This window comes from Bubalus bubalis, chromosome 18, assembly GCF_019923935.1.
Source record: "Bubalus bubalis isolate 160015118507 breed Murrah chromosome 18, NDDB_SH_1, whole genome shotgun sequence".
NCBI classification, from domain to species: domain Eukaryota; kingdom Metazoa; phylum Chordata; class Mammalia; order Artiodactyla; family Bovidae; genus Bubalus; species Bubalus bubalis.
In genome coordinates this window covers 53,143,193-53,151,252 of record NC_059174.1, presented here as the reverse complement: position 1 = coordinate 53,151,252, position 8,060 = coordinate 53,143,193, and the positions used below count along the sequence as shown (strand labels likewise).

Here is an 8,060-nt window from a genome sequence, read left to right as displayed (position 1 = left end):
AATCCAGTAACCAAAGCAAACATCCCCAGGGGTAGAATATACTGAAATCAGGTGCCCTTGCAATGACAGACCAAGGAGGACATGTCCAGGGAATCACTTCCGGGGAATTCCTGCCAAAAATGCATCTGATCGCCAGGAGACACCAGACAAATCCACATGCAGGGTCATTACACAAAAGAGGCCTGCCCTTTTCAAAGTGTCGGGGTCACAAACATCCAGGAAAGATGGGAAGGGCTCCAGAGTGAAGGAGGTGAGAAAGAGATGATTGAGTTCAACTTCTGGTCTCACATGACATCCCAATCTGGAAAAATACAGTTGCTGGAGAGGATATGACTAGGACAATTGACGAGACTGAATATGGACTTTAGATTGAATAAGTGTGTGGTGCTAATGTTGAACTTTCTGAATTTTTTAAAAGTATTTTTTTCTTTACCATTATTTATTAAGCATCAGCTTAATACTGCAGACATTTCAAATCACCAGTCAACAACTCATTCTTCCCCACCCATCCCACCCCAAATTTCTTGATAAAGAGCTCTTCAAATAAAGACACACACTCTTCTCTCCTCTGTATAAAACTTTAGGAAATAAAGGCAAAGGACTACATACATCTTGCTGTAAATGCTGCCCACAGCTATGAGGACAGTGTCTGCCCAAGGCTGCCTTTATTGTCCAGGTCCTGAAAGACTCTTGTTCATGAATTGTCCCTTCACAAAGCAAGTCCACCACTTGCTGGGTTTATCATTCTGAGAGTCAAAAACTTTCTCACAAAGTCTCAGTCCAGCCTCTTGCTTCAGCCGTTGTACGTAGGCCCTCATCACTTTATCGTCCACATTTGCAGGTTTGGTGTAAACGGCATTAAGTGGAAAACCAGGCTCTCCGGGAATGGGAAAATTAGTGATTCCCAGTGTATACATTTCTTTCTCGCCTTGGCTTTTAGAAATGCACTTTTGGAGTTTCTTTAGACACTCAGAAACATAGAGTTATGTATATCAAGGTCCTATCGGCTTCATTCTTAATTTCATAGTTTTTGAAGAAGACATTGGCCTTAAAGTAATAGATAGCTTCATCCACAGTATCTGTCTCTTTTGTCTCTCTAGGGGCAGATCCTTTGAACTGATTTCTGATGGGCAACAGTGCCACGTCTCCAATGAGTTTGGTGTCAGGGTCCATGAAGGAAGAGTAGTAAGCTGGCATCTTGGAGGCGCCCGGGTCTCAACCCCGATGAAGAGAATCTGGTTAGAGCTCAGTGGTTCTGGTCTGGTCAAAAAAATAGTTTTTAACTTAGGTCTTACTCTCTTTTATTTCATTTATTTTTATTTTTAGTCTTTGCTTGGTAGCATGTGAGATCTTAGCTCCCAGACCAAGGATCAAACTTTAGCCCCTGTACTGGGAGTGTGAAATATTAACCACCAGACCACCAGGGAAGTCCTGAATTTCTTGATTTTTGATAACTTCCATGGTTCTGTGAGAAAAAGTCCCTCTTATTTTTAGGGAAGGAACACTGATAGACTGAAAGGTAAAGAAGCATGACTTATTCTCAAAAAGTTCTGAAAAAAATACTATATAGAGAGACAAGGATGGAGGATGGAGTGTGTCAGTTTCCTAGGGCTGCCATATCAAAATGCTACAATCAGGATAGCTTAAAACAATAGAAATATATTCATTCACTTTTTTGAGGCCAAAAGTCTGAAATCAATAGGGCCATGCTTCTGCAGCTTTTAGAGGAAGTCATTCTTGCCTCCTTGCCTCTTCCTAGCTTTTGGTGATTTTTTAATTTATATATTTTTATTTTATTATTTATTTAGGCTGCACTGGGCTCCCCACTCCAGTACTCTTGCCTGGAAAATCCCATGGGCGGAGGAGCCTGGTAGGCTGCAGTCCATGGGGTCGCTAAGTGTCGGACATGACTGAGCGACTTCACTTTCACTTTTCACTTTCATGCATTGGAGAAGGAAATGGCAACCCACTCCAGTGTTCTTGCCTGGGGAATCCCAGGGACGGGGGAGCCTGGTGGGCTGCCATCTCTGGGGTGGCACAGAGTCGGACACGATTGAAGCGACTTAGCAGCAGCAGTAGCAGCAGGGTCTTCATCAAGGCGCATCGGATTTCTCGAGCTGGGGCACTCCAGGGCTTCTCTAGTTGCTGTGATGTTAGTTCAAATTCTGGATCGGGAAGAAGATCCCCTGAAGGACAGCATGGCAACCCCCTCCAGGATTCTTGCCTGGAGAACCCCACGGACAGAGGAGCTTGGCGGGCTACAGTCCAAAGAGTCAGACATGACTGAAGTGACTTAATACACACGCTGCCGGCAAGTGGATCTTAGGTCCCCAACCAAGGACTGAACCTGCAGCCTTTGCATTGGAAGGCAGACTCTTAACCACTGGACCACCAGGGAAGTCTGCTTCCGGTGGTTTGCTGACAAGCCCAGGCTTTCTTTGGCTTACAACCGCACAGCTCCCATTTCTCCCTCTGTCACGTGTGCCTTGGTCTTGATTCACGTGACTGTCTTCTTACAGGACACCAGTCACATGGGATTTGGAGTCCGTTCTACTCCAGTAAAACCTCAACTCAACCGATTCTGTCTGCAACCACTCTTTCCAAATAAGTTCACATTCTGAGCGACTGGGGATTATGACTTCACGACTTCAATATATCATTTTGAGGGGAGGGACACATTTCCTAACAGGAAGAAAAAGGGAGGGCTGGGGAGAAAGAGAGAGAGAGGGAATGATGATTTATTCATGGCAGAAAATTACAGGGATGCAGTTCTTAGTCCTGGTTTGCACCTCAACTGTAAGCTTGAAATTATTTCAAAGTAAGAATTTAACCAGCACAGAGCAGAGAGGATTTCAGGGAAGGGGAGGATGGCCACATAAGGGCAGAGAAGCAGCTGTTTTGTTGACTTTACATGACGGAAGCCTCTGCACTTTGGTAAAAGTCACCCCGTTTGAGAAGTGGGGACAAGAATCAGATACTGAGGGTTGGAAGAGTGAGTGAAAGGTCTATTTGTCCAAACCCAAGGATGGTGGTTCTTTGAAGGTGTTTAAAACAGGGGAGGGACTTCCCTGGCGGTCCAGTGGTTAAGACACTGCACTTACGCTTCGAGGGGAGCAGGTTTGATTCTTGGTCAGGCAGCTAAGATCTCACATGTCTCCAAGCATGCCAAAAAGTTTTTTAAAAAAAGGAAAGGAGAGGTGGTAGCTGGAGGTGGGGGTCAGGAAGGGAGTCTAAAAAAAACAAGAAATGATTGATGCAAGAGAGACTGTTAAACAGGTTAGTGTGAGATGGAACCTTCCCCAAGTAGGGGAGATGGGACCCCACTGCAGAGAAGGGACTGGCTTTTGGTGGAAGTGTGGCCATTTCCTCCAAGAACAGAAGAGAAAGACAAGTAAATGTTGGCAAAGGCGAATTTCAGCCTGAGATTCTAAAGAAGCAAATTTTAATTTAATTTTATTTTTAAACAAAAATTTATATAGTGCTCACACACCAGACCCTGTCCTAAGCAATTTGCAAATATGACTCATTTTATTTGCAGAAAAAATCCTCAGAGAAAGATATGGTTATAATTTCATCCCCATCTTGCAGATGAGAACCCTGAGGCCCAGAGAGGGGAAGTGTCTTCCTCAGGGTCACACAGCTGGTAAGAGGCAAGTCTTCCTGGAGTTGGGCAGTTGGGCTGCAGAATCCGGACTCAAACCCTACCCCATAATACCTCTGCCTGTCTGGCCTCTGTTCTTAACAAAGGAAGATGTGCGCTCAGCAGTCGGGGATTCGGGCTCGGTGGGGGCACTTGGAGGTTCAAGGACAGTGGAGAATCACCAGCCACAGTCTTGGAGAGGAAAACTTTCTAGAAAAACAGGAGGGTTAGGCATCTGAGGTTTGAGGTTTGTTTTCTGTGAAATCGAGGAGGCTGGCTGTGGGAGTTCTCCCTGCCTCGTGGCAGGCCATGGCATTTGGACGAGCAGCAGGGTGGGGAGGGGGCCCTTCCCCAGGCCCCAGACCATCTGCAAATCCTCCAGGCACTCTGGAATCTGGCGCCATCTGGCCCATTGGTCCTTCCAACCCGCCCACCTGGTGCCGTTGGAGCTGAACGTCCCCAGGCTGAGGGCGAGGGAAGGGCCTGGAAGGGTGTTCACAGGCTGAGGTCCAAAGGAAACAAGTTCCACTCCAGGAGCGGGAGCCCACTGGCTGGGGGTGGGGAGCTGTGGGGACGGAGGGAACGGAGGGAATGAGGGAACGCAGGGCCCAGAATTTGGAAGCTTTGCTTTGAACCCCCAGGACTGAATAGGGGTGGGAGTGGGGGGACAGTGGGGACAGGAGCGGGGGTGGGGCTGTGGCAGGTCCCCACCCACTGTTCTGGCGACTAAGACAGGCCCAGGACTCTGGAGTCAGCCAGATGGGAGTTTGAATGTCAGTGCTGCGAGTTACATCCAAGTTTCTAGATGTAACTTGAGGCTCTGTGGAGGGCTGAATAACGTCCCCCAATGCCAATTGCTATGCTGATCCTGCAAGCGTGTCACTGCCGGTGGCAAAGGACTTCACAGATGTGACCAAGTTAAGGATCTTGAGATGGAGAGAGGAACCTAGATTATCCAGGTGGATACCCAACAGAATCGAGAAGATTCCTTGTAAAGAAAAGAGAGAGGCAGGAGGGTCAGAGTCAGAGAAGGAGGGAAGCCAAGTTCCAAGAGATGCAAGAAAGGGCTCTGGGCCAAGGAATGCAGGCGGCCCCTATACGCTAGAAAAGGCAGGGAAGTGACTGGTGCCCGGAGCTCCATAAGGATCATGGCCCTGCTGACCTGCACAGACTGCTCACCTCCAGGACTTAAGACAATGAATGTGTGCTGTTTTAAGCTGCTAAGTTTGTGGTGATTTATTGTTGTGTTGTTGTTGTTATTCAGTCGCTGCTCGGTGTCCGACTCTTGGCTACCCCATGGACTGTAGGATCAGGCTCCTCTGTTCTCTACTGACTCCTGGAGTTTGCTCAAATTCATGTCCATTGAATTCATGTCCAATGAGATGCTGCCTAACCATCTCATTCGCTGCCACCTCCTTCCTTCTCCTTTTGCCTTCAATCTTTCCCAGCATCAGGATCTTTTTCAATGACCTGGTTCTTTGCATCAGGTGGCCAAGTATTGGAGCTTTAGCTTCAGCATCAGTCCTTTGAATGAATTTACAGTAATTTACTACCATAGCAGAAACTTGGTGGAGCAAGTTTCTTCATCTCCTAGGACCTCAATTTCTCAGTCTGTAAATTGGGGATAACTGAGTCATCACAGCATTGTAATGAAGGGTATTTTTTAAAAATAAACATTTAAATATATATATGTGTGTGTGTGTGTGTGTGTGTGTGTGTGTATGTATATGTGTGTGTGCTATGTGCTAAGGTGCTTCTGCTGCTGCTGCTAAGTCGCTTCAGTCGTGTCCGACTCTGTGTGACCCCATAGACAGCAGCCCACCAGGCTCCGCCGTCCCTGGGATTCTCCAGGCAAGAACACTGGAGTGGGTTCCCATTTCCTTCTCCAATGCATGAAAGTGAAAAGTTAAGTGAAGTTGCTCAGTCGTATCCGACTCTTCGTGACCCCATGGACTGCAGTCTACCAGGCTCCTCTGTTCGTGGAATTTTCCAGGCAAGAGTACTGGAGTGGGGTGCCATCTCCTTCTCCGTGCTTCAGTTGTGTCCAACTCTTGGTGACCATATGGACTGTAGCCCACCAGGCTCCTCTCTGTCCATGGGATTCTCCAGGCAAGAATATGGGAGTGGGTAGCCATTCCCTTTTCCAGAGGATCTTCCTGACCCAGGGATCAAACCCAGGTCTCCTGCATTGCAGGTGGGTTCTTTACCATCTGAGCCACCAGGGAAGCCTTTGTATATTTATTCAGCTACATCAGGTCTTAGTTGCAACACACAGGATCTTTGTTGCAGGGTTTTTAGTTGTGACCCCTGGTCCCCCTGCATTGGGAGCGTGGAATCTTAGCCACTGGACCATCAGGGACCATCTCCATTCTAGAGAAGGAGAAAAAAAAAAAGAAATGAATAAACTCTGTGGGCGATAAGATGGTGGTAAGTGCCGGTTAGCTAACAAATCAAGAAGGGGGCCTGACAGAGCTGGGGGACTGGGTCAGGGAAACCCTGTAGAGAAAGGGACATTTCAGAAGAGACCTGAAAGACGTGAGAGAGCAAGTCTTGTGGAAATCAGGAAAAAATCTTGGCAGAAGGCTTTAGCAAGTGCAAAGGCCCTGGGGCAGGAGCATGCCTGGAGTTTTCAAGAGAAAAAAGCAAGAAGGCTAGTGTGGCTGGCAGTGAGAAGTAGGGGGAAATAGGGCCAGAGAGATGGCCAGTGGAGGAAAAACAGATTGTCTGAGGCTTTGGGTCCAAGGCAAGGTCTCTGGCTTTTAAAAAATCTTTTGGCCGTGGCATGTGGGATCTTATTTCCCCAACCAGGGATCAAACCTGCGTCCCCTGCATTGGAAGTGCAGAGTCTTAACCACTGGACCACCAGGGAAGTCCCAAGGATTCTGGCTTTTATTGGGAGTGAGATAGAGAGAGACACAATCTGACTTCAGTTTTAAAGATTCCCTCTGGCTGCTGAGTGGGGAACACACTGTGAGGAATAAGAGTAAATCCATGATCCCAGTCAAGCTACAATCACAGGAATAATAATAGGGTTTGTTGGAGCAATAAACGAGGCTGTGTTTGTAGAGCAGGTGCCTGGCACATATGTTAGACTCTAATTATTACTGCTGCATTATTATTGTTGTTGCTGTTACTTCTCCCTTGTCACAGAAGATTTCAGAGTCATAGCTTACCATGGATTGTCCCCCAGACTGTAAATCCTAGTCTCCAGAGAGAGGAATCATCCTTACCCCCACAGGACCTTCTGTTTCCTTCTCTCACACTCCCTTATTCATCACAATCATGACACTGGACTCCAGTGGTTACTATGGTAACCCAACAATTGTTCCCTGCCCCTTTCTTCATTACCCACTTCTGGTTTTGAGGCTGAAATCAGGGACTCATTTTTCCAGCATTCTTGACTTCTATTCACAGTCATGTGACACCATTATGGCCAAAGAGATGAAAGCAGAAGTCAGCTGAGAAGCTTCTGGTAAACTTTTGCGTCCCTGATAACAAGAATCTTCCTACCTTGATTGTAGATGTGATGGTCAGAGTTGTGGCAGCCATCCTGTGGTCATGAGGCAACAGTCATGACCATGAAAGTCAACACTCTAAGGGATTATGAGGCAGAAAGACCAAGAACCTGGGACATCAGATGTCATTGGACCAATACCTGAAACTACCTTCTTCCAGATTTTGTGTTATGTGAGAAAAATAAGTACCTATTGCCATCAAACACATTCTTTACTGAAGAGAAACTGGCCCAGAGAGCCATGGGCTGAAACTTAGCATTACCCAGACAGTTGTTGGAGGTGCCAGGACAGACGTACAGGAGTGGGTGGGCTCTCAGACCTTAAGACCAGAGAGAACAGCCTCAATTCTTCTTTGGAAAAAAGAATTTGGGGAATGTGAGCTTATAATGTGTCAGGAGCTTCTCCTGAAAAACAAAAATTGGTCTCAGATTCAAAAGATAAAGCCAACAGGCAGAGACACACAGAAAGGACAGAGTCAGAGACAGAACCATTTACATTCCCAGTTGTCCTAAAAGTGCCAACAAACAAACAATAAAACCACCCTGCTCTGCCCACATTGTATTTCCAAGAGCAATTCAGCCTTTTAAAAACAGAAGCCTGGGGTGGGAGGGAGATGTAAGAAAGAGGGAAAATATGCATGCTTACGGCTGATTCACTTCACTGTATGGCAGAATCCAACACAACACTGTAAAGCAATTACCATCCAATTAAAAATTAAAAAACAGAATCCTAAGCTTCTAGACTAAAAGTAAAATAGCCTAATAAATACAGCCTCTTAACTCGGTGCAGTCAATACATAGGGGAAGATGTTTGCTATCACTCTTCCCTGGAAAGAGACTCTATGACGTTTACACCAGAATCTACCTGTGACTTGTAGGTCTGGAGCTGGGAAAGGAATATGTATC

The 8,060-nt window shown here is 46.6% G+C and overlaps 1 non-coding gene and 1 pseudogene across 1 annotated transcript; both read right to left on the bottom strand.

Annotated features, from left to right (window-relative positions):
- Positions 1 to 611: 611 nt before the first annotated feature.
- On the bottom strand, positions 612 to 1,848 carry LOC102407595 (annotated as a pseudogene).
- Positions 1,849 to 6,436: 4,588 nt separating this feature from the next.
- TRNAG-UCC lies at positions 6,437 to 6,509 on the bottom strand. The gene has a single exon. It is a non-coding gene; the product is annotated as a tRNA-Gly (tRNA).
- Positions 6,510 to 8,060: the final 1,551 nt, after the last annotated feature.